The sequence below is a fragment of the Notamacropus eugenii genome, chromosome 6 (assembly GCF_028372415.1).
Source record: "Notamacropus eugenii isolate mMacEug1 chromosome 6, mMacEug1.pri_v2, whole genome shotgun sequence".
Lineage (NCBI taxonomy): Eukaryota > Metazoa > Chordata > Mammalia > Diprotodontia > Macropodidae > Notamacropus > Notamacropus eugenii.
Window position 1 is genome coordinate 362,620,299 of NC_092877.1, and position 27,880 is coordinate 362,648,178.

The 27,880-nt window shown below is 36.1% G+C and overlaps 1 pseudogene; it reads left to right on the plus strand.

Annotated features, from left to right (window-relative positions):
* Positions 1 to 824: 824 nt before the first annotated feature.
* LOC140512418 (glyceraldehyde-3-phosphate dehydrogenase-like) lies at positions 825 to 27,414 on the plus strand (annotated as a pseudogene).
* The last annotated feature ends 466 nt before the right edge of the window (positions 27,415 to 27,880 follow it).

Consider the following 27,880-nt stretch of genomic DNA (forward strand, 5'->3'; position numbering starts at 1 on the left):
CCTCAAGGCCCTTCTGTGCTGGCACAGCCCAGGCTGAGCTATGCTCCACTCTGAGTCCAGTGCAATAGAACATTCTTGTCAGCCTTTCAGGTTGTCTTGGGCTGGAAATCTGTTTTACTGTCATTTTGTGGCTTCTGCTTCTCTAGAATTTGTTTAGTCATTTTTACAGGTATTGTAAGGACTTTGAGGGGAGAACTTGAGCAGGTACATGCTTCTACCAGGACCTTCTATTATTGAGAGATACCAAGCACAGCTGTAGTGACCAGATTCATGTTTTGCTATGGCTATAGAGAGAAGAAGCTAGCACACATCTTGTGAGTGCAGTAGCAGAGAAGCTGGGATCCTCCTGGCTGAGGGCCCTTGCAGAAGAACAAAGTCCCTGGTTTTAGTTCCAACATAGAGAATACGGTTATTGTTGGCAGCCACCAGAGGAACCACAGGGAGCAAGAACACTTGTAGGACAATGTGACAGGACTCTAGCCTTGTCTTAGGAGTAAAGAGGAGAGTCCAAAGTTGGGCCCCAAGGCAGACCTCAGAAAATAACAATAAGAAGGACCTGAAGTTTGGGGTATCATTCCCCATACCTTGGGAATACAACTTGATTACATTAATGCCTGCAAAAAAACAGAATTTAAAATAAACAAATAAAGATGAGCAAGCAAGGAAGAAAGAACTCAATCATAAATAGCTACTAGAGAGATAGAGAACATCTAGCTTTATATTCAGAGGAAGATAATGGAGCTAAAAATAATACTCATGGCTTTTGGCTTTTCTCTCAAGCTCAGTGCCAGGATCTGCTACTTCAGTTGCATTCCAGAAACCAGATGGTGAAGGTTGGAGTCCATGGATTTGGCCATATTGGGTTCCTGGTGACCAGGGCTGCATTCACCTCAGGTGGGGTAACCATCATGGCCATCAATGCCCCCTTCATTGATCTCAACTACATGGTTTACATGTTTCAATATGACTCCACGTATGGCAAGTTCAAGGACACAGTCAAGGCTGAGAATGGGAAGGTAGTGATCAATGGAAAAGCCATTACCATCTTCCAGGAGAAGGATTCCAACAATATCTAATGGGATGATGCTGGAGCCAAGTATGTTGTAGAGTCCACTGGAATCTTTACCACCATGGAAAAGGCTGGGGCTCACTTGAAGGGTGGAGCCAAGAGGGTTATCATCTCTGCCCTTTCTGCTGATGCCCCAATGTTTGTGATGGGAGTGAACCATGAGAAATATGATAATTCCCTTGATTGTCAGTAATGCCTCCTGCACTACCAACTGCTTGGCCTCCTTGGCCAAGGTCATTCGTGACAACTTTGGCATTGTGGAAGGACTCGTGACTACAGTCCATGCCATTACTGCCACCCAGAAGACAGTAGATGGCCCCTCTGGTAGGCTGTGGTGTGATGGGTGTTGTGCTGCCTAAAACATCATCCCTGCTTCCACTGTTGCTGCTAAGGCTGTAGGCAAGGTCATACCTGAGCTGAATGGGAAGCTCACAGGCATGGCCTTTGGTGTTCCTACTCCCAACATATCTGTTGTGGATCTGACCTGCCACCTGGAGAAACCTCCCAAACATGATGATATCAAGAAAGTGATGAAGCAGGCATCAGAGGGACCCTTGAAGGGCATCTTGGGCTACACAGAGGACCAGGTTGTATCCTATGACTTTAACAACAATATCTACTCTTTCCCCTTTGATGCTGGTGCTGGTATTGCCCTCAATGACCACTTTGTCAAGCTCGTTTCTTGGCATGACAATGAGTATGGTTACAGCAACCATGTGGTAGACTCCATGGTCTACATGGCCTTCAAGGAGTTAAGTGGAAAGCCATGGATCTTTCTCCTCAGTCAAAAAAGGAGTTCTACCACTGGGGAGCTTACATTCCTAACTTATGTTCCTGTGCTGGGGATACCATGTCTCATCCTTGTCCCAATATATCCCTGTAGTAGGGGGCAGAAGCCTAGAGTCCTGTATTGTGTACCATCAATAAAGTTACCACATTCAGTGCAAAACGAAAAACAAAAAAGTAAGAAAAAAGCATTCATTTTTCAATTATAAATGCCAAGTGATTCTAAGTACAAAAAGAGTTTTGCAAGAACTCAAAAAGGAATTTAAAATCAAATGAGAGAGATCTAGAGAAAAAAAATATTCAAGAAATAAGAGCAATCCAAGAAATTTATGAAAAGAAAGTCAATGAACTTGAAATAGAGAATCAAAAACTTATGGAAGAAAACAAATCCTTGAAAACTAAAATCGGGCAAAAGGAAGGTAATGACATTTGAAGACCACAAGACATCATAAAACAAAATCAAAAGAATGAAAAATAGAAGAGAAAGTGAAACAGCTCATCAGAAAAACAACTGATCTGGAAAACCGATAGAGGAGAAATAATATGTCAGACTACCTGAAAATTCCGACAAAAAAGAATCTTGATACAATATTACAAGAAATTGTTCAGGGAAATTACCTTGAAGTTCTAGAATGAAAAAACAAAGTACAAATAGGAAAAAAATCCACTGATCATCTGCTGAAAGAGATTCAAGAAAGAAAGCTTACAGGAATATTACGGCCAAGTTTCAAAGTTCTGAGATTAAGGAGAAAATATTAGAAGTAACAAGAAAAAAATTAAATATCATGGAGTCACAAGAAGGAAACACAAGTTATAGAAGCTGCTACAGTGAAGGACCATAGGTCTTGAAATAATATAGGAAAAGTGCTGGGGTTATGACCAAGGACAATATACCCAGGAAAATTAAGTATAATCCTGAATGGGAAAAAAATGGACATTTTACAAACTGAAAGAATTTCAATTATTTGTGACCAAAACTCCAGAATTTAAGGGAAAATTTGACATATGACGTCTAGGAGAAATATAAGGAAAAGACCAATTATAAGAGATTCAACAAGGCCAGATGGTTTATTTCATATATGTGAAAATTTTAGTAGTACTCTTATGATTATAACCATTATTTAGGTAGTTTGCAAGAAAGACATGGACCGAGCTGAGTATGATGGGGTGATTCTAAAATAAATAAAACTGTATTGGGAGAGATAAAAAGGTGTAATTATCTCATGCAAAAGAGTCATGAAAGGAAAAATTGATACAGAGGAAGCTAGTAGGGGGAAGGGCAGGTAGTCATGGAATGTTACTGTCATGGAGAATTGGTTAAAGAGAGAGCATATATGTTTAGAAAGCTATAAAAATCTAAATTCAGAAAGAAGAGGGTGAGGGGATAGAGTGAGAGGAGATGATAAGGGAAGGACTCTTCTAGGGGAGGTCAAGATAATGGGTAGAAGTCCAGTAGAGGACTGAGGAGTCAGAGGGTAAATAGGGTGAGAACAATGAGGGAAAATAGGAAGAAGGACCATATACAAGTGATTCTGTCTTAGATCATTACTGGGAAGAATTTACCCTTAAAACAGAAATGGATAGCAGATTAACATTTTGAATTCAACAATATATTGCTTTCAGGAAATGATTCCAAAATGAGAGATACACAGAAAGATAAAATAAAGGGCAGGAGTAGAATTGAGTATGTAAAAACAAAAGCAGCAGTAGTAATCATTACCCCAGATAAAGTTAAAGTTAAAATAGATTTAATCAAAAGTGAAAAACAGAGAAACTACACCACCTGTCAGCAATATTTAAAATTGTTTTAGACCATTTAAATTCCTAGACAGCATAAAACCTCTGAGTGTATCCCTGCCAAAAGAGACACAGGAAATGCAGGAATAAAAACATAAAACATTTTTATATAAATAACCTCAGATCTAAATAATACAGTAATATTTATTGTTCATGGACAGGTAAAGTCAATACAATTATAAAAATGATAATTTTACTAAATTTATTTATTCAATGTCATTCTATTCAAATTCACTCAAAGTTACTTTATCGAGTTAGAAAAATAATAACAAAGTTAACTTGGAAGGACAGAAGTCTGAAATTTCAAAAAAATTGGGGGGGGAAGATGTAAAGGAAGTAGATTCAGCAGTTTCAGAACTTAAATTATAAGGCAAGAGCAATATTGAAGCTCAAAAAGCATAGTTTTGATTATTTTAAATTAAAATTTTCTTTTATAAATAAAATCCTGTGTAGCCAAGAATAGAAGGAATGCAGAAAATGGGGGAGGGGGTATTGCATAGACAATCTTTCAGATAGGATGTAATTGGGTTGGAATATTACTGTGGTGTAGGAAATGATGAGCTGGTTGATTTAGGAAACAAATAACCAATCAACATGGCAACACTGGTACTTATGAAGTAAGATTCTATCTACCTCCGGTGAAACAGATGATAGGAGGAAATAAACATAATATGGTCTTACATGTATGAATATAACAGCATATGTGCATGTTTGCATATGTTTATAGATCTCTATGTATATGTATACATATCCACGCTTAACTGTAGCTTTCTTTATGGTGGTTGGGGGAGGAAGGAGAAAAATAAAGTAAAAAGGTGCACAACAGAAAATAAGAGAAAGCCTACTATGAAGCAAAGAAAAGCCGAGAAGCTTTAAAAATGATGTATAATATTTGTTATATGTTATTCATGAAATGAAAATTTATTGTTTTATATTGAATCCTCTCATATGATCTGTTGTGTACATGGCAATGTTTTTTTTTTCTCGTTTTGTATTTAAGTTTAAAATTTAAAAAAATACAAAAAAGAATCTTCAAGCATCTTGTGTCTATCCCCTGCACTGCTCTATGGGAAATCGAAAGACGTGCATTACCCTCTTTCAGAATTATTTTTAAATCAAGAATGTGTGAGCAGCTGCATGCTTTATTTTATCCTCACAACATGCAATGCAATCGCTGTGAACATGAAGAATCAAAATCTAATGAAAACGATTAGAGCATAAAATGTTTGCTAAATATTTGGTGTTGAAATACTTTTCAAACATCTTCTTTCTAACTGCCAGCTTACTTACTCCAGTCAAGCATGAGCTAATGATTGATGGCTGGAAACAATTGAGCCACCTCCAGTTGTCATGGTTACTTTCCTATCACTCTCGCTGATCTTCCAAGCAGTCAGATATTCCTACATTTCTAATCTTGCTAGATATGTTTCTCTCTATAGGGTTTCACCACGTGTGCTTATTTTTTTTTTAGTGTCATCTAAACCAGCCATGAGTGGGATAGGATATACAAGGCAGATTTTTAGGTTGAAAAAGAAATGAGTTATGTATTTTCACGTGAATTTTTGTTTTCTCCCACATGAAACAAATTGAGGATGATTTTTAACCAAACAAATGATTAGCACATGCCATTTCATGTTTCTTTTCTTAATTTCTTAGATGTGATCGGAGTCATGGTAGTTTGTAAAATGATTGTGGCTCCTAAAATCATTTTTGGCTACTAAAAAGCTTCTGAAATTCAAATCAGACTCATTTATATGTACAAAAATTCACCATTTAATTTTTTGTTGTAGTTACTGTTTTTTTCTTTTCCTACCTTATTAATTAAATTTGTGTAAAACTCAATGTATTAGATGTTATAGGGAAGGCAAATAAAAATAAGGACAAAACTGAAAATGGCAATAATAAGGTGTCGTGGAGAGTACAGCATCTCTGGAGTCAGATAGCATGGGCTGAAACACCTCCTCTAATACTTATTATATGTAACACCATGAGTGAGCCACCGTTAACAGCTGAACTTCATTTAAGCTCAATTTTGATGTTAAACTTTAATTTTCTCATCTTTAAAATGAGAGGCTTGGCTTAGAAGGACTCTGGGGTCCTTCTGCCTCTAAAACTTTGATGCTATAAAACTAATGAAGTCTTATTTCTGCTTCACAACCAGACCATGAAATTGATACTACAGGGAATGGCATCATTATTTTGCAAATGAAGAAACTGAGGTTTGGCTCTTTTTTGTTGTTATAGAGTAAGGAAGTATCAAAGGCAAGATTTGATCCCAGATCTTCCGACTCTAATCCCGCAATTTAGTGAAGAGTCAAACACTCATAATGCACATAGAGAACCTGCACGTACTCCTTTCTTTGGAGAGAAATGAGGAAAGGATGATTTCCTAAAAGCAAGATAGAACTTTGAAAAAAAGGAAATCTCAAATGAATGGGTCAATAATATTTAGATGTGGTGAAATTAGTGGAGAAAGAATGTGTTATTTACTTACGGATTTTCCTGTTATCCTTCTTTGACCATTAGAAAACTATTTTTTTTTTAAATTGACAGGCTAGTTTGTGACTTCAAATAATAATCTGTAACTTCTGAGTTTTCCTTGAGTTTTCTCAATTTTAGCCCCATTTGGCCTTAAGGATGCTTTTAATTGAACAGTGTTTGCATGTTGCATTTGCTGTTTCCAGACAGCAACCAGAAATAATACTCAAGATCAAAATTTCCTCCTTATATATTAAGGCAGTTTGCAAATTAAATAGAACAAAAAGACCAGCTGTTTGAGTATTCTGATTGTTATTGGGTTTGAGCAGCTATAATGAAACAAAGACAAAGGTTACTGAAGCTTGGAGGACAAGAAAAATACAAGAATTCAAGAGGAGCTTTTAGGTCTAAGGTAAAAGAGAAAAATGAAATAAACATGGTGGAACAAGGAACCAAATGCACTGGGAAATGCCTTCACTTAAATTTGCCGTTTTGTGATTCTCATTTGAATTATATAGAATTTAGAGGGTAGGCTCATTGAGGACAGACTTTTCATTTTGTCTTTTCATTAATAGTGAGAATGATGTTAAAATCAAATTGAAAATCTAAATGTAATTTATTATCCTCCCCCTTCCCCAACTAAAAGTAAGAGCTGAATTCATTCAAACAACTTGATCATGCCAAGGCTGTATCCAACTCTTTAATTTTTGGCTAAGCACACAAATAACATAAACCTTCAAGTATCATAACTTTCAGAGAGACAGACAGAAGGAGACAAAAATAAATGAGAGACAGACAGACAGAGATAGAGAGAGAGAAAAAAAGGGAGGGAGAGGTATTTATAGTTCATAAAGGATAAACATATTAAAATTTCATTATCTATGACAACATCCAGTTACTCTGTCAACTGAGCTAAAAAGACAAAAAGGGAAGGAAAACTATCCCCCCCCACCCCCTTTAGAGTTACTCCTGACAGTAAAAGACATTACCTGCATATCATTATCTAGGCTGTATGATGGATAGAGTGAAGAAATTCAAATCAAGAAAACTTATATTTAAATCTTCCCTCAGATATTTAATAGCTATATGACCATGGACTAATAATTTAACCAAAGACTCAGTTTCTCCCTTTTAAAAATGGGTATGAAATAGCACTCATATCATAGAGTTGCTATGAGGACCAAATGGGATGACATAGCTAAAGCACTTTGTAAATCTTCAGATCCTATGTAAATGCTAGATATTATGATTATTTCTATCACTATTTGGTGATGACTAGTGCAGAGAAAATGGAATGCCCATTCCGTGGGAAACCAATGAGCCAATTCCATTCATATGTTTTGTGATGTATTGAAGGAGGTTGATATCGGTAGTTATCTTTAATTGAGAATTAGAGAAAATTTTATAAAAAAAGTACTTCTTCAGAACAGTTATAGACTGTAGTTAGATTATCTTCTGTTGATTGGCATAGTCTCTCAAAAATATGTCAGTGTGAGGAGAGTTAAATTCTGAATATTTCTGAAATGTTTAAAGGAGGGGTATTTTTTCTCATTTAAGAATAAAATCTAGACTTTTTTAAATTTAATTTTAATTTATGGAATAAAACAAGTATCTCTATGACACAGTATAATTTTAAAATAATTGCACATGAATCTTCAAACCTTCTAGGTAAAACTTGCTATTCCTTTAAAATATATGACAAAGTTATGTAAATTTATTTTTTTCTCTTTTTTCTTTTTTCCTTCTCTCTTTACCTCACCCTAGAGAAGGCCACCATTAGACACAAATTTGTATGTGTAAAATTATTCTAGATATACTTCTATTTTTCAGTTCTTTCTCTGGATGCATATAACATCTTTCTTCATATATCCTTTATGGTTAATTTGGATATTTATAGTAGTCAAAATACCTTATTTGCTCAAAGTTCTTAAAACAATATTGCTGTTACTGTATAAAATGTTCTCTTGGTTCTGCTAATTTTGCTTGTCGTTATTTCATGCAAGTCAATTCATGTTTTTCTAAGATCATTGAGTTCATCATTTCTTATAGCACAGTAATATTCTATCACAATCATATACTATAAAATCTAGAACTTAAACTGTTTTTCATAAGATGTATTTCTACCTCAACTAATTTATCCTTCTCTGTGTGTTTGTGTGTTCTGTGTGTTTATCTAGAGGCAGCCTGGTCATCCTGAATGGAACAATGAACTTGGAAGCAATCAGCTGAGGGTTCAAATTCTTCTTCTAACCTTGTAGGGTCCTTCCTTAGCACTTTATAGAACAGAAGTCAGAGCTCTGGGTTTGGAATTATAAGACCTGAGCTTGAACCCTAACTCTTTTGCTTGAGAAGGTCACTTATCTTTGCTGGACCTCAGATTTATCATCATTTGTAAAATGCAATAGGTTGGAGTATTCTCCCATTCCGAATGTCATTTTCCTCATTTTCAAAGTGAGAGTGTGAGAGTTCATATTCCCCAAGAGTTATTAACAGGCTTAAATAAGACAATTTGTGAAGAATGTGTTGTAATTTCGCACCAGCCTACATTCACCTACCATCGTTATTGGGATAGACTTAAGACTCTTTAAAAAGCTGCAAAAACCAGTCTCCATGACATTCTACTCATGGAAAGTTTTTTTTTGTATAGATTTTTTTGACAGGTAGGGTACAAGAGTTAATGAAAATTAATGGCATTTTGAGACATTTTGAAAACTATGTAGGATTCTAGCTAGCTACAGGCACATATTATTAAAAATCAAAACTGGCAGTCATTAGACTGGAGTACAGTCCAATGATAAAATGCACATAAAGGAAAAAAAACATCAATAATTACTGATGAGAAATAAGGTTTTCCATCAAATTCATGTATCCACCCCAGGAGAAGATCTAAATTGAACTTTTTTTCAGGTTCTTTCTCACAAAAGGCAAGAAATCTTGGATACAAAATTTTTTATATAGGAATGATTCTTTGTACATTACCCATACATAAGTTGGCACCATTATCACAATCTGGTGCCAAAGGTATCTAATAAGTATTTGTTGACTTGACCACTCATCCCTAATTACTATGACATATACTTTGCATTACTATTTTTCCAATAGTGATGCATTTGCATTTATGTTTATCAGTATAAAATGTATCTCCACTCATTGACTGACAGATGACATTACTTTGTATTTGGAAATGTCTGAAATATCATTGAATATTTCTGTCTAGTTTTTTTTATAGAAATATTTTAAGGCAAGAATTGGTACATGGTAGATGTTTAATATATCAATACTTTTTCACTGATTATGCTGCTTAGTTCCTATAGGTCAGAACTAGGAACAACAATGGTATTTCAGTAAGGCAATTTTTGGTTTTATGCATGGAAAACTGGGTGCAAAATTAAAATTTTCCCCAAGTTGAATGAATGGGCTCTCAATTAATAGCAGTTTCCCTTCTCTGAAGATAATCAAATTTTAGGCAGCTAAGTAATTAATTCAGTGGGAGAAAAAGAAGGAATGAACTTAGAATCAACAAGACGAGTTCAAACCCTATTTCAGATACTTGGGCAACTCATTTAACCCACTTTCCCCAGTCTCCTCATCTGTAAAATGGGGATAATAATAACACCCACCTCATTGGCTTATAGTGAGATTTATACAACAACATATTCAAAGCATTTTTTAAATACTAAAGGGTCATACAAATTCCATTTCTTATTTTATTTTTCCATTAAATGTTGAAAGAGTTATAATACCAAATTACCAGCTTATTTAAGTGCTCTGTTTAAAATCCTTTCTCACTTTATCCAAAACAATTTCATTTACAAAAAAAAAAGCAGTAAATACATTCCTTTCTATCTGCTGCCTTGCCTGATTTCAGATCCATAGAACAAAGTGCCCCTCCCAGGATAAGCTTCTAAACTCACTTCTAAACTTGTCACTAAGTTGCTAACTCAAGCCTTGATCAACTCCAATTCCCCTCCTCCCTCTTTGTTAGAGGGCACAGTACCAAATTTCTCTCTGCCTTCCTTTACAGAGATCAGAAACTGGACTCTCTGATCACTCCATTTTACGTTTGTTACCCTACCTGGTTTCAGCTCCATGGAAGAAAATACTCCTGGATATAATCTACCACCCCCATCACCCCCATCCTGTTTTCCCATGTCCTTTTGTGTGTGGTCTCTTTCCATTAGATTTAAACTCACTATCTTTCTTTTTAATTGTATCCACAGAAGTAGCATAGTGCCTGATACATCATAGGTCCTTGATAAATATTTATTGGATTTGTAAAGTATTAATAAATTATTTAATATGCATTTACTAAGCACTTATTTCTACTGTGACATGTAGTGTGGTTTATGGATAAGGGACCAGGAAGACTAGGATTGGTCCTATTTCTGACATGTACTGGATCTATAACTTAACCTCTAAGTAGTTCCATGAAGATCGTGAAGACTAAAAGTTGCCCAGAAAGTTCCAATCTGCTATTGTAGGGGAAAATTTCTTCATCTATCATTTCCTTATAACAATGGAATCCCAGATCATGCCTTTGATTCATTATAACCATCTAACACTGTACTAAGTGCTAGAGTTATAAAGGCATATGTGAAACTGTCTTTAATCAAAGGAAACTGATTATTTTTATTATTTTCATAGTGGAGGTCACTTAGATACAAAAAGTATATACAATATATGGAAAATGAATACAACAAAGCTTCTATGACTATGCTGAGTCCTCCATGCACATTTAGAAATTATTGTTTTAAGAATGAAAAAATATTTTAGGAATAATAAGAAGCAAATTAGTATCCTCAGAATAGGGACAGGAAAATAATGTGGGGCTTTGAGAAAGAATAATTCACTTCAGAAGAATCTATTTGAGACCACATCATATTCTGGTGGTGATGTGTGTCTCAGTCCCCTTGACTTCTTCCCACCTAGGCTCAATGTCACTTTGGGTATTGCAACTGTGGTCTCAGATGCTACCCAGTTGTTTTTGCTCAGATACCCAGCTGATCTGAATGGCATTTTTAATTTAACTCCCACAGAAATACTATACAGGAATCTCTAAAATGTATCAGGAGATAGTGACTTTCCTCAAACAATAAGAGGCAGCAAAGTAGTATGTACATCTTTTCCTTCCTTCCTCCCTACTTCTCCCCTTCCTTTTCTTTCTTCCTCTCTCTCTCTCTCTCTCTCTCTCTCTCTCTCTCTCTCTCTCTCTCTCTCTCTCTCTCTCTCTCTCTGTCTCTCTCTCTCTCTCTCACTTTCTTTTTCAAAGATACCATTGTAGTCCATTAAAGGGCAGCTATAAGCCTGATTAAATCATTTGCTTTTAATTACTAAAACCAAACTCAACATTTTTGTACTCTCTTGCTTTTAGGGAAAAAATGACTATGGGATTCTCTGCAATTGTTTTATTAACAGTTTTAATTGTGTCCTCCAAATACTAAAGAAATACCAAACAACACCTTAACTTTAACTTTTCTCAAGAATGGAAAGAGGGAATTTTTATAGCTGAACTTTCAAGAAATAACTAACAAAATGACTTTTAAAATTCAGTCAGTAGAAAATATTTGTTTTCCCTTATAAAGTGGGAACAGTGACTGACTCAAAAGTGTTCCAACTCACAAATGAAAATTAAACAGGAGAATATGGAGATTTAACATATTCTAAAGCACAATAAATCCATTAAATTTCTTAGAGCACCTGTCGCTATTTTTCATAAAAGTATAGAAAGAGATTCACTAGCTTCTTTACTTAAAAAATGAACAGAGAGAAACATTAAAAAAAGCAGAAATGGTGATTAAGGGGATGATTGGAATCATAAACAATAAACACACCATAAGTTAGCTAAATATCTAAGAAAATATTTGACTCCATCTAATTTGAGAACCTTTCACTGGGGAATACATATGTGTGCATGTGTGCATATGCACACATATGTATAAGTACTGAATATATGTGTGTCTATGTTAACACAATATACTTATGATTTAATATGTATGTACCTGGAAACACATACAAACACACATGATTTAAATATGATAATCACACAGAACTTGACAAATTATTTTATTTGAATTTTGTATCAAACCCATGAGATAAAGATTCTAGCTCTCCTTGGGTCCATTTCTACTGTGAAGAAAGTGGATTTTAGAGAAGTTAAGAAATGCTAAAAGTTATAATAGCTATTAATATCATAATTTCCTGATTCCCCATCCAGCACTCTATGCACAATGATTACCTTTCCTTAGAATTCAAGTGTTCTTGACCTGAATTCCCTGAAATTATATTTTTTAAAGTGTTGTGATAATTGTATTTCAATATAATTGGGGAAGTTCTTTTGTAATCCCATATATCTTATTTTTGATTATAACACATTATTCTGAGGAGATCTATAGATTTCAACAAACTAACAAAGGTTCCATGACATAAAAACAGTATAGAATGACTTCCTCTGGGTTCCAAAGTCCCTTTCATCTCTATATTTCTATTACAAGGTATTAGTAGAGATACTGGACTAGCAATGGACTGAACAGCGATGGAATATGAATTGGCTACATCAATAATAGTAGCTCAGTCTACATTATGGTCCAGTTACTTCCTTCAGTTTCTCTCTCAAAATCATGTCTCCATTTTCAAGGTCAAGTGTTTTGGGGGAAAATGAATTGTCACTTTTCATATTGATGTGGATATTTTTTCAGAAAGCATTTTCTATATTTCAGAATCTGTGCTATATTTAGGGAATGCAAAGAAAAATGAAACAATTTTCCTGCCTCCATCAAGGAGCTTACATGTGATTAGGAGATATTACATGTACAAAGATGAGAATTTTTTTGCTAACAATGCTAACAATTTAAATGATGAGGGAAAATGTCATGTATAATGTAGCAACTGAGACAAATTTTGAAGAGATTTTGTGGTTTTAATAGGGAGAAGACAAGAAGGAATGTATCAGGGAGAGATATTCTACAAAAGCATGGAAGAAGGAGAAGGAATGTTACATAAAGAGAGCAATTTGGTTGGAATGGAGAGTATGTGAACAGGAATAAAGTCAGTGAATCAATAAATATTTAGTAAATGAATATTATGTGGAGATCCAAAAAATGGGAAATGATAATGTGAAAAGTCTGGCAACTGACATGAGCTTTTCATATCAAACAATGAAGCTTGGATTTTACCTGCAGGCAATGAAGAGCCACTAAAGATTCCTGAACAAATGAATGGCCTACTTATGCCTATGTTTTAGGAATATCACTTTGGAAGATATGCAGGTAATAGATTAGAGAGCAGAGAGATTATCAACAAGGTGACTAATTAGTATATTATCAAACATACAAAGAGGATTTATTGAGGGTCTCATGTGACACAATAAGAACAAAGATGGGAAGAAGTAAGATAGTTACTATAGGAGTAGAACTGATAAGGACTTGACAAATAATTGAATATGATTGAGTAAGAGACAGTGGAGTTGATGGTGATTCCTAAGTTTAAAGCTGGATGACTAAAAAGATGGGGATAATATTGACAATAATGGGGAAATTAAAAGGAGTGGTAGGTTTAGGTATTGGGTAAAACACATACCCCCCAAAAGAAAAAAAAAAACCAGATTATGTTTTCACTGTGTTGAGATACCTACAGGACATTTGGATGGAGATAATTTTGAGTCAACTGAATGGAGAACATAATTTAAGTCATGAGAGTTATGATACTAACAAGAAATGGAGAAAATATGAGGAGAAAAGGAAGCAAGACAGAATTCTGAGGTACATCAGAGAATGGGATGGAGAGGTTGGGACATGGGTGATCACCTATGAAAGATGACTGAGAAATTAAACAATGTAGAGAGCCATGATAGAATCTTGTTGTAAAAATCCAGTTAAGAGTGAATATTCGGGATCAATCAGGTGGCCAATAGTGGCAAAAAGGTAACATATTAAAGATAATCAAATATTCTATTAGGGTTGTCACTCAGCAGATAGTTTAGCTGACTGTCACATTATCATTTAAATTAGTTCTTATTACTGATATATTACTGGACCTCTATTGAGTGAGATGTTTTGCTCCTTTTTGTTGAGGGGGAGGAATATTGCAAATATAGTTAAATAGCATTCACTGGAAAATCAAATACAACTTCGTTATAGTGGAATTTCTTAAATGATTAAACATTAGAAATCTATGCACACGTTTTGTTTACTAACACAGCCGGGTATCTACCCACAGTTTCCTTCATCCAAGTTAACTATGACATGTTAACAACTGATATAGGGAAAGAGAACTAGAAATAAGGAATTTGTTGAAATATGTGGTGAACTGAATGGATAGCAGCATCCATCCACATTCAAATTCTGCTTCAGACTCTTACTAGCTCTGTGACCCTAGATAAACTACTAACATCTTCCATCATCAATTTCCTCATCTATAAAGTGGGAATTATAATGCCACCTATTGTGACAAGTTTAAAGGGATGATTAATATTAAATGCAAAAGTATATGGGAAATTTTGTGAAAACCATAAAGCAGAATGTAATAGTCATCATCATATTGCTACTATCACCACAACCACTACCACTACTACTACTACTACTACTACTACTGCTGCTGCTGCTGCTGCTGCTGCTGCTGCTGCTGCTGCTATTGCTACTTCAATTGCACGGTGCTGTTGTAAGATGTAAAGATTTCCTAAGGCTTATTCATCTTTAGTGTTATTTTAATGATCTAATGATATAGTCTGAAAGTCATTCAATTACATGTTCTTTAATAGTTAAAAACATCTTGTCTTTCAGATGGGTCTAACTTCTCCAAAGCTATGATACCTAGTTTAAGCATTAATAAATACTATAATGCTAAAAGAGGTCTCAGTGATGGATAGATATTTTGTTTACAGATTGACTCTTTTCTAGTATATTGCCAACCTTGACATCAATGATCTGATTACTGAAATCATCACATGGAGAAAAATAAAAAATAGTCCTCACACCTATGGACGCTATTCCCCACTACTTCACCAGTGATGGTAATATGATAGGCAAAAGGGGTGAAAGGATACTAATAACAGCTTTTAGATCATCAACAAATATTGATTTAACTATTTTCACTCTAAATATTAAGTCCTTGTCCAAATAAATGTGTCATCTTACTACTGGGGAAACAGAAATGTTTCCAGATATATATCTTCAGTATAAATGAAACAAGACATCAAAAAGTTATGGATAGAGTACATCTTATGTTTAACCTGAATACAAAAAGAATCATTATTCATAGTGTACTTGGTAGCATCCTTGTTCAGTACTTATAATCAGCATGAATAAAAAGTTTAGCAGTGTCCTGATTTTCCCATATCCCCATTTAACGAATGTCATTCTTTTTCTCTTATATTAGCCAATCTAATAGGTGTGTGGTGATACCTCACAGGTGTTTTAATTTATATTTCTCTAACCAATAGTGATTTAGAACATGTTTTCATATGACTCTAGATAACTTGGATCTCTTCTTTGGAAAACTGTCTGTCCATATCCTTTGACCATTTATTAATTGGAGAATGAAGTTTCTCAATTTATAAAATGAAAAAAAGTGGACTGGATGACCTTTGAGACACCGTCCATCTACTCACTGGTTATTTGTCCTTTCAATTCATGATCCTGTGATGAAGTCCAGCCCTTTTTCCACATAAAAAAACATTCACATATATTAAGTCAGTTGTTAGTTCTTTAAGTTGTTTCTTCTCCAGGAAGATATACATACATATAGGTATAGATATATACATATACACTTATGTACACACACGCACACACACACACACACATATATATATGTTTGTATATGTATGTGTTGTTTGTGTCTGCATGTGTTTATAGATAGATAGAGATATATCCATAGGTTCTCAATCCTATTTTCATATGGTATGAGCTTGAAGTATCTCACTAGGCTAGCGTCTCTTCTTCTTGATCTTTTATAGCTTGTCATTCTTCTAAAACATATAGGGATCTATGGGAGGAACTCACAATGAGAATAAAAGGGGCACACGGGGGGAATAGTGAGAAGACTTCAGGAAATGAAGGAACTTCTGGGATCAGAAGATGGATGAGACATTGTGAGAAAGTCTAAATAACCAAAAACAGAGCAGGGCATGTAATGTTTTGCAGCAGGATTGATTTAGGGTGCTAGAAGTCTTAAAGTCACATAGTCAGGGTAGATGCAAGGCCGAAGAGTCCTTGGGACGCATAAGTAGGTCAGATGATAATTTCAGGGGTCATTCCCAACTCCTTGCATTTCAGGAAACCTTCTTTGATAGCCTGGGGGAAGGGGAGGGCTTAAAAGGGGAAGCTATGGATGGCAGGGTGCTCCTTAGTTGTGACAGCTCTTCTCACTGGTCACTTTTCTGTTTCATCACTGGTTTTTGGAATGTTTCCTTCTGAAGAATCTCACTCATGGAGTTCTCACATCATGTTGTGAAACACTCATAACTTCTAAAAAAAGATTTGTACAATTATTATGTTTTCTTTGGCAAAATAGTCCTATGCTGGCTTTCTATGCCTGCCATTTTGCTCTAGCCTTCATTAATTTTTTGGAACTCTGCTATACAATGAATTAGTCTTTCCTGGCATTGCAGAACAAGTGCTCTTTTCCAAATAGAGCTTGCAATAATTGGAACTATCACTGCCTTTGGATCCAGAGAACATGGGTTCAGATACCACTTATGAAACTGACTACTTGGTGTGACTTTGAGCAAGTCAATGAACCTTTCTGGAATCAGTTTCTTCAATCAAATGAAAGGCAACTAGTTGGCCCCTTAAGATTCCCTCTACCTCGAGATCTCTGACCCGATGAAATGCATGGTTCATCTAAGGTTTTCACTCTTTGCTAAGATGAGAGAAACTAAGGATACCTTATTGATGGGGGTTTCTTTGTGTGATGTGCTATGTGTGTGTATCAGTTTTCAAATTCACATTCCATTTTCTGTTTCAATGAGCATTAATCAAAAAAGTCATTCTTACCATAAAGACTAACCATAGTGCTTTTATTGAGAAACAAACCAAAAGAGCAGATTACTCCCCATTTTTGATAGATAACATTATCAGTGGCTTAGTGACCAGCTTATTCTCTCTATTCTTGAATCAGGATTATTCAAATAATTATTTGGAGAATTCACATTTCACCTTAGTAGTTTTCCTGTGGGTCGGTTTTAATTTAGAAGTTATCTTTTTTAATTAATAACCACTGATCCTGAATAATCTTCACTTACAAACAACCAAACTGTCCAATATATCAGCTGAAAAAATATGGAAGAAGAATGAGTATACAGTAAAAACAAACTTCATTGAGAAACACAAATGTGCAGAGGTATTTTGTTAGCAGAAAGATGAATCCTTGATCAGGGGAGGGGGAAGGGGAAAAAATAAGCATTTATATAGCACATACTAAGTTTCAGAAATTGTGCTAAACATGCGTCTATGTATGACTATATATATATATGTACACACATATATATGTGTAATAACATATATTACATATATATGGGGAAAGAGAGAGAGAGAGAGAGAGAGAGAGAGAGAGAGAGAAAGAGAAAGAGAGAGAGAGAGGAGAAATTGAGGTTAAATGACTGCTTAAGGTCTCACAGTTAGTGCCTAAGGCTAGATTTGAACACCTGTTCCTGGCTTCAGGCCATTTGCTTTATCCACTGTTCTATAACCTATCTCTAATTTCAATAAATATGAGCCCCTTACAAGTGGCAGTCTTACCAGTGAGTCAGGAATGTTTCTAACTGTATTGGCTGAACACACATTCCTGATGAGTTAGAATCAGGCAAGATGGGTGTAATACAAAGGTGGTCAAACACCACTTGTAGGATCGATGGTATTGTGGGGAGAAAATAATAACACAAAATGGTCTTGGAAAATAATAAATTAACATATGGAAGACCCAGATTATTTCTTCCTGAAATGTTGCAATAAGCATAACCATGACTGAGACTGAATGTGAAATTCTAATGACACAGTGAAATCTGTAAACAAACTATGTCTAAGCTGGCTTGTCAGAAAAGTTTCCTACCTCACAGACAAGCACAGGGCAGAATGGTTGATATTTATATTCATAATTCTTGGCACATGGTATATGTTTAATAAATCCTTGTTAATTGACCAGAGTATGCATAGGATAACTTTTTGGGGTCAAGTGGCATCCTTATATGCAAATTCTAGATTTAAGTAGCCACAAAGCTAATGAAAGAATCAACTTGTTCCATTTCTCCCAAACTCAAACCAAAACCTACCTAGCTTAAAGACTCTAACCAGTTAGATTTCAGCAATAAAGCTGATTAATAAATCTCTCTGCAGAATCATGCAAAGTATAAAATGATTGCATTTTTCACTTGTTCTCCTACTTGTGTTAGTTGGTGCATAAGCTAAGCCTTCAACGGATTCTAAGAAATAAAGGGAGCATTCTGAACTTGGAGAACATAGTGCAAAATTATGCAGGAAGGCAGATAAAATGTGCCCAGAGGACAGCAGTCATCACCTTGGCCGGAATAAAGAAGTCACAGGGGGTAGTTCTATGAGATCAATATGGGAAGGAACAATTGTACATTTACTCACCGCAGATTCCATAACAGCTCTCTAATCCTTCAGAGCCTATGGATCAAGCTATATCTATATTACATTGAAATACCCTCTATTTTTACAATCACTTAACACAGACAGGGAAAAGCACATTCAACTTGCAAATGGTGGACACCTAGGCTTGCATTCTTGCATATTAGTGATTATATTGCAATATAAGGTTTACAAAATTCTTGACTTAAGCTATGTCATTTGATACTCAGAAAAATTCAGGGAGATAGGTGCTATCACCTGGCTAGGGCCACAGTGTTAGGACTTGAATTCAGGTCTTTCACATCCCATGCCCAGAAATCTATCCTCCGTACCACCCAGGCAATATCATGTTGGTTTTACTTTTGCCTTTATATATTTTAGCTGGGTGTCTTTGGGCAAGCCATTTAATGTCTGTGAGCCTCAGTTTTCTCATTTGTAAGAAGACCAAAAATACTATAATACTTAATTCATATGTTTTGTGAAGCTCACAGGAGATGATTGACATAAAAGTAAATTGTAAATTTTAATGTGCTTATAAATGTTGAGAAAAGCATTGATGCTGATGGTTCTTTCCTCCCCAGCTCAATGATGACGCAGGGTTCTCGTCAGTATAGGAAATGAAGAGCCAATTGACCCAGAAACTTTCGATGAAGAAGCAGATGACAGCAGTCAGGCCCTGGGAAAGGTCAGAAAGTCATTCTGCTCAATCAAGCATGGTATGGGGAATCCAATATAATGACTGAAGGAAAATAAACACAAAAATGGAGGAGAAGAAAGTCCGGCAACCAGAAAGAAAGATGGCAAAAAAAAAGCAGTGAGAAAGAAGCAATTTTTCAAATAAAATTATATAAAAATTGAGAGAGGACAGATGTTTTCACATCTTTAAAAGTATATGAGAGGCGAATGCAGAGAAAGACCAAAAGTAACAGAGGTAAAAATATGCATTGGCAGAGATAAGTAGCAAGAAACATTAAAAGAGGTAATAGCTCACATTTATGCAATGCTTCAAGGTTTCCGAAGTGTATTTTTTTAGCTATGTAATCTTACTTAATACAGTACTGTTATATGATAGTTGATGACTGCATATTTTTTTCAATTTACAAAAACTGCAAGAAGCAATGCTTTATCTACGTCCTGCCGTAAGTTTAGTGACTCACACAGAGTTTATGATAATTTCATTAAGTACACAAATTAATAGTATGATAGGATTGGTTTATGTCCAGAAACAAACCTCTTCAACAGATGTGAGCACTAGTATCCTCTACTTCCTAAGAGAAATAGGCAAACTCAAACAACAAAAGAGTATTTAGTCATGAAGAAAAAATTGTTATATGAAGATGCATTAGAATGGTTTATAAAATCAAAGGAATTTAAATGGTTCATTGATACAAAAGCTTACTGAATAAATAACAAAGCAACAGAATAAGAAAATATTTAAGCTTACCAAATAGAAGAAGGGCTAGCAGTAGAACCAATGAACTACTTCAGTATGAATAACATCCCTACTTGTGTTCTGGGGTAATAGTGAGCTAGAGCATTTAAGGAAGGAAAAGGTTAATCCCTATTGCTTCTGGGTTATTAGCTACAGGCAACTTCATTAATCTGGGTATATCTGGCTATTTACTGAATGAAGAACTCATTCTCTAGGCATTTAGAAGGAAATAGCTGCATGATTGTGTCTGATGTGGTTATTTTCCTTACAGAGGCATCTTTCCACTCAGTTCCTCCCTCAGTGTATCAGTTAGAGAGAAGGCAATCAGAAAGCCAAGAGGATGCACCTTGTTCCCTGAGATGCGTTGTGTAAAAGTCATTGGTTCCTTCATTAGTGGTAGCAAGTTATTTTATTTTCTATGAAGGAATGTTTGTGAAGGGAGAAGCACTCATAGCTGCATTTTGTACAGAGTGATTTTTCCAAGTTATTCTGCTAAATACCCTACAGGATATATTTGGGAGCCTAGATATAACATTTTCACCAATACCATGGAAACTCTTCCTCATTTCCTGACACTCTGGAGAATTTGGCCTACATTTGTTCACAGCCTTCTTGAGCATCTACATGAATTAAGACCTCTGTGTCGGAGGCTAGAGTCCTAGCAAGTTGCTGGTCCATGTCACCATTGTTAGTCATCCAGGAACATAAGGTATGACCGTTTCAGCACCTTCTGCAAGTCAAGTTCTCATTTTCCCATATGTACCCACAGCTTCTAGGACACTACCTGGAAAATAATAAATGATTAATTGACATTTGTCAATCAAAGGAGGCTGGGACTGCCCTGGAATAAACCCTGTGGACCTTCTCCTCCCCATCTGTGATACACACCAGATCCATGACCTCTTTCTTGGATGGAAGTCAATCTACCCAGTTTTGTAACTGCATCAAGGCTAAGCTGCCCTGGTCAGTGAATAAAAGAGGACAAACACAGAAATCCACTCTACCCTGTCCAGACTAGACTTCACATGTTATCTAGTCTCAAACACCAGGATATCAGGACCTTTTAGGACATTTTATCATCCCCATCCTCTCATACTCTGCCTATCTTGGTTTTCTGATTTTATTTTTATCTAGAGCCAGTAATCAAATCAACACTAAGGTATGGCATTGGTTGTCCTATAACTCCACTCACTGTCCTTATGACTCTACACCAAAACTCCCTTTCCTAGGCACCATTTCCCCATTTGTGTTGTCTTTCTCTATTCCTTAAGGCAGAGGTCTCTCATTTTCAGTTTATATTTCTAGTTATTAGCACAGTATCTAGCAGATAGTAGACCCTTAATAAATGCCTTTTCCTGTCATTTTTCTTTTTTTTAAAATATAATTTATTTTCAGTTTTCAACATTCATTTCCACAAGATTTTGAATTCCAAATTTTCTCCCTATCTCTCCACTCCCCCCATTCTATTACAACATGTATCCCAACCACCCTTTTTCCCAGTCTGCCCTTCTTTCTATCACCCCCCCTTCTCCCATTCCCTATTTTCCAGGCAAGATAGATTTCTATACCCCATTGTCTGTACAATTTATTTTCCAGTAGCATGCAAAAACAATTTTTAGCATTCATTTTTAAAGCTTTGAGTTCCACATTCTTTGCTTTCCTCCTTCTCTACCCAGCCTGATTGAGACAGCAAGAAATTCAATTTAGGTCATACCTGTGCAGCCATGCAAAATACTTCCATAACAGTCATGTTGCAAAAGAATAACTACATTTCCCTTTATCCTATCCTGTCCTCCATTTATTCCATTCTCTCCCTTGACTGGTCCCCCCATAACAGTGTTTCCTTCTAATTACCCTGTCCCTCAATCTACCTATCCATTCTATTATTCTCCTTCTCCTATCCCTTTCCTCCCTGTCTTCCTGTAGGGTAAGATAGATGCTCATACTCAATTGAATGTGTGTTACTCCCTCCTTACCCCAAATCCAATGATAATAAGGCTGATTTATTCCCTCTCACCTCCCCCCTCTTCACCTCCATTGTAAAAACTTTATTACCTCTTCTATTTGAAATGATTTACTACATTTTACCTATTCCTTTCTCTTTCTCTCAATACATTCTTCTAAAAACTTAATTTTATTTTTTAGGTATCCTCCCTTCACGTTCAGCTCACCCTGTGTCCACATACACATGCATACACACATATGTACACACACATACACACTTACACATATACCTACATATATATAATATACATAAACCTACATATACATATATACAAACACATTTTCATCTTTCCAAGCAGGAAGATAAGCAGTCCAACTTTAATGAGTCCCTTATGGCTTCTGTTTCTTGTTTACCTTTTCATATTTTTCTTGATTCTTATATTTGACAATCAAATTTTTCTATTCAGCTATAACTTTTTCAATAAGAATGCCTAGAAGTCCTCTACTTCATTGAAATTCTATTTTCCCCCTGAAAAATTATGCTCAGTTTTGCTGGGTAGGTAATTCTTGGTTTTAATCCTACCACCTTTGAACTCTGGAATGTCATATTCCAAGCTTTCCAGTCTTTTAGTGTAGAAGCTGCTAAATCCTGTGTTATCCTGATTATCTTTCCAAAATACTTGAATTGTTTCTTTCTGGCTGCTTTTAATATTTTCTCCTTGACCTGAGAACTCTGGGATTTGGCTACAATATTCTTAGGTATTTTCCTTTTGGGATCCCTTTCAGGAGGTAATTGGTGGATTCTTTCTATTTCTATTTCACCCTCTGGTTCTAGAATATCAGGGCAGTTTTCCTTGATCATTTGAAAGATGATGTCTAGGCTCTTTTTGATCATGGCTTTCAAGTAGACCAATATTTTTTCAATTATTTTTCCTGGATCTATTTTCACATCATTTGCTTTTCCAATAAGATATTTCACATTGTCTTCTATTTTTTTCATTCTTTTAGTTTTGTTTTATAATTTCTTGATTTCTCATAAAGTCATTAGCTTCCATTTGCTCCATTCTAAAATTTGAAGGAATTATTTTCTTCAGTGAGCTTTTGGACCTCTTTTTTCATTTGTTTAATTCTCTTTTTTAAGGTGTTCTTCTCCTCATTGGTTTTTTTTTTTTTGGACATCTTTTACCATTTTGCTTAGTCTATTTTTAAAGGTGTCATTTTCTTTAGCATTTTTGTGGATCTCCTTTAATAAACTGTTGACTTGTTCTTTCAGGATTTTCTTGCATCCCTCTCATTTCTCTTTCCATTTTTTCCTCTCTTTCTTGTACTTGATTTTCAAAATCCTTTTTGAGCTCTTCCATGGCCTAAGACTATTTCATATTTTTCGTGAAGGCTTTGGATATAGGAGATATGACCTTGCTGTCTTCCTCTGGTTGTATGCTTTGATCTTCTTCTGGCTTTATGCTTTGATCTTCCTGGTCTTAAGAAAATCATTTTTAGCCAAAAAGTAGCCTTATATAGTCTATTTTTTTCTCTTTTTGGTCATTTTCCCAGCCCATTACTGGGGAATTACTATTGTGATCTTTGTTAAGGGGAGGGTGCACTGCCCCAAGTTTCAAGAATTCTGTGCAGCTGTTTTCAGAGATATTTCTAGGGACCTGTAAATTCTCAGTTCCTCCAAAGTGGTATGATCAAAGAAAAGATGCTTACTCCTCTCCTGGCCTGCACTCTTGTCTGTGACCAAGCACAAGTATTCTTTTCTGCCTTGGAACTGCAGATAGGATTCCCTCTCCATAGCCACCATCGGCTCTGCCACCCAGAGTTTCTCCTCACCCCAGAACTACCACCCACAGCTGTGACCCAGATCAGTTGCTTGACTCCCCCGCCATCTATAGACCTGAGAGCCCCAGAAGTAGCCTCTGCTGAGGCAGTGGCTGTGGCCACTCTGAGGCTGGGGAGAACCTTGTTCCTCTTTCACCCAGGAGAGAGCTTTTCCACTGACTTTTGAAGCTGTCTTTGGTGTTTGTTGGTTGAGACATCTGGAAAATGCTACAATTGTCAGTGATTCAGCACCCTGAAGCTGACTTTAGTCCTGTCTGTGCCAGCACAGCCCATGCTGGGTTGCAATTAGTGCACAACTTAGTGAAATAGACCCTTCCTATTGCCCTTCTAGATTGTTTTGGGCTGGAAATCTGTTTAACTATGTCATTTTGTAGCTTCTGCTGGTCTAGAAGTTATTTAGCGTCATTTTCACAGGTATTTTGGGGATTTGGGGAGGAGACCTCAGACACTGCTTCTACTCTGCAATTCTGGCTCTGTCCCTTCTTAAATGACTCTTTTTCATTCATAGTCCCCAAAATAATAAGTGCTAATTAAGACCCAGTGAGTCTAAGTATGGTATTCCTTTGACTACATTAGGTGATTAATACCATAAGAAGATAAATTAAAAGACAGAAGGACATTTATCTTGCAAAATAAATTAATTAAAGGGGAAAACAATATTCTCATTAGGAACTCGAAGAATTATCATGTGGAAGATGGAGGAAAAGTATGATCCATGGTCCTTTGCAAGGCTCTGGTCAACTTCTGTTGAGTTCTTTCCACTTGCCATATACATTCTCTGGTTTAAACAAAAGAATCAAAGAAAAAATATTTCTCTGTAATAGATATAACCTTAGATTATGAACTCTCTTCAATATGAATATATATCAATGTTTATAAAAAATGTAAGTCCCTAGAACATAGAGACACCATTGCTGGATGGTTTGTAAAGTGCCCAAAAGAATTGAGTCCCAGCATGCAAGCCTTGTTCATTTTTCTGTTTCATTAATTTTAGCTATTACTTTATTAGAATGAGCACTGGATATAACATTAAAACGAATTATCTTCATAATTATAAATAGCTATTAGAACTAGAAAGAGCATTCAATTACTTTAACTATGGAAATGGGGTTTCCCATTGGCAGTAATAAAAACATTGTTTTAAGTCCAATGTGGTAGAGTTTAAAGGTCTCATTTTCCATTCTCCCACCTTTCAAAATATAGAAAAGTAAGCAAAAAATAAATAAAAAGTATCCAAATTAAGTTAAATGGTTCATTACACTTCAGTATCTAAATGCAATTGACTTAAGATATCTAGGTAATCCAGATTTTCATGACAATTAGAACCATGGCACCTTTTCCAATGGGTGAAAATTCTTTTAACATAAAGAATTAATTGTACTTTTGGTATGTTGTCATCCAGTTTTTTCTTATGCAATGTAACAATACCTTCTACTAAGAAAGGTAGTTTCATGACTTGTGTTAGTGGTATCTGATTCATATTTTATGTCATATGAATTAATAGTCTGGTGTAAATGACAGAAATCTGATCAGAAAGACCTGTGTTCAAGTCTCACATATGACATCTGCTATCTGTGTGACCATTTCTGGTACATACCATTTATAGTATTTTAGGCAAGTCACTTAACTTCCTTGGGCCTCAGTTTCCTCATTTATAAAATAAGAGGGTTCTAGGAGAATATGTCTGAAGTTCTTTCCATACTGGAGCTGATTTTATAATTTTATGATTGAAGGACAAATCACTTTACCTGTCTGAACTATTTCCAAACTTATCCTCAAGTTACTGGCAAGATAATAATTTGTGATAAAGGTTTCCAGGCTAGGAATCCCATAGACCAATGAAATCATAGGATTGTAACTGGGTGTTATGGTGGCAGAGGGAGGGAGCAGACATGGATAGGGGGGTGATTTGATAAGGAGGATGTTCCCGATTGTAAATATACATTTTTTTTACTAGATAAGATACATTGCCTACTTTTAATACTTTTATCTATTGAATTGGAAATGTGTGTGTGTGTGTGTGTGTGTGTGTGTGTGTGTGTGTGTATGTGGAATGGAAGATTTAGGTTGTAAGTCATACTTGGTGACCAAGAATTGGGGATAGAAAAAGAAGATCCCATGTCAATATCTGTCAATGAAACAAGTGAAATCCACTCTCCAAATTCACGTTAGCAGCAGTCTCAGATGCATCAGCAGCAGTACGTCCCACAGGAAGTTCTCCACTTCCAAGCATGTGTCTCTGGGCTTTCTGCCTTAAAAGGGAAGCAGCAGGTGCCAGGAAAAGGTGAAAAGCTTCCCCAAAGGTGATCCCACCACACCCATCTACCTGACAGCCTTTCTGGGTCATAAGGTATAACAGTAAGCACCCCAAAATACACAGGGGGAGCTGCTATCACAGGTTCTTAGAACTGCATTCATTAAAGGAAAGGTAACTTTTAAGGGGTTAACAATCACTTTAATCAAGCACAAGTATGAGAGAAAATCAAAGTCAAAATTTCAAAGAAATCAAAAATCAACAGACATGATTCCAAAATATGTGACCATTACATACATACACAGTTACCAGAGAGGGAAGTATCAGCTTCTAGGTTTTAGCCAGAGGGCTCCTAAGAGGTTTCCCAGAGTCTCTCTGGCCAAAGAAACAATTCTAATCAGTAAGCATCTGAAGTAAAACCTCACCCTCAGAGTATTTATACACATTTTTAGAGTCAGAGGGCATAACTATCTGACCCCGTACCTCAACAGAAAAAAAACAAAAGCTACTTGGGACCCTCCTACAAAACAATTCCCCTAATCAAGCTTCCCATGATGGGTAGGCCCATCATTGAATGGGCAACATCCTGCTCAATTCCATTATTCAATCAGAAGCACTTTTAGTAAAACAAAAACAGCAAAAGATCTTAATTTAATTGCCATTACATAAGGCAGGTATGACCAACATCATTCAGGAAGTTGACATGCCTGGTTCAAAGGTCAACAAGAAGGAAGTTGTCGAGGTCATCACCATCGTGGAGACCCCCCCATGGTTGTTGTGGGTATTGTGGGCTGTAGAGCTTTAAAATCATCTTTGCTGAGCACATCAATGTTGAGTGTTGTAAGAGACGATTCTAAAAGAACTGACCTAAATCCAAGAAGAAGGCCTTCCCCAAGTACTGCAAGAAGTAGCAAGATGATGATGGCAAAAAGCAGCTGCAGAAAGACTTTAACAGTATGAAGATGTACTGCCAGTGATTTGCATCATTGCTCACACCCAGATGTGCCTTCACCCTCTGAGGCAGAAGAAGTCTCACCTGATGGAGATCCCAGAGAATGGCGGCAGTGTGGCTGAGAAACTGGACTGGGACCATAAGAAGCTGGAGCAGCAGGTGCCCACGTCTACTGTGTTTGGGCAGGATGAGATGATTAACATCCTTGGAGTGACTAAGGACAAAGGTGTCACCACTGACACACCAAGAAACTGCCCCCAAAAATCTAGTGAGGCCTGAAGAAAGTGATATGTATTGCAGCCTAGCATCTGGCCCTAGTAGCTTTCTCTGTCCCTTGATGTCAGAAAGGCAATCACCAGCACACTGAGATCAACAAAAAAGATCTGCAAGACTGGCCAGGGCTACCAGATCAAGGATGGCAAGCTGATCAGAAAGAATGTATCCACAGATCAAGATCTGTCTGCCATGACCATCAACCCACTGGGAGGCTTTGTTCACTACAGTGAAGTAACCAATGACTTTACCATGCTGAAAGGTTGTGTCATTGGGACCAAGAAGTGTGTCCTCAGCATGTGAAAGTCTCTGCTGGTACAGACTAAACATTGCACTCTGGAGAAGATCAACCTGAACTTTCTTGACACCACCTCCAAATTTGGCCATGGTTGGGGTTGCAAAAGAAGAAACTGTCTGATATTTTCAGACAAATTTGGAGCTGGTGGATTCTCAATAAATTTTTCAGAGCAAT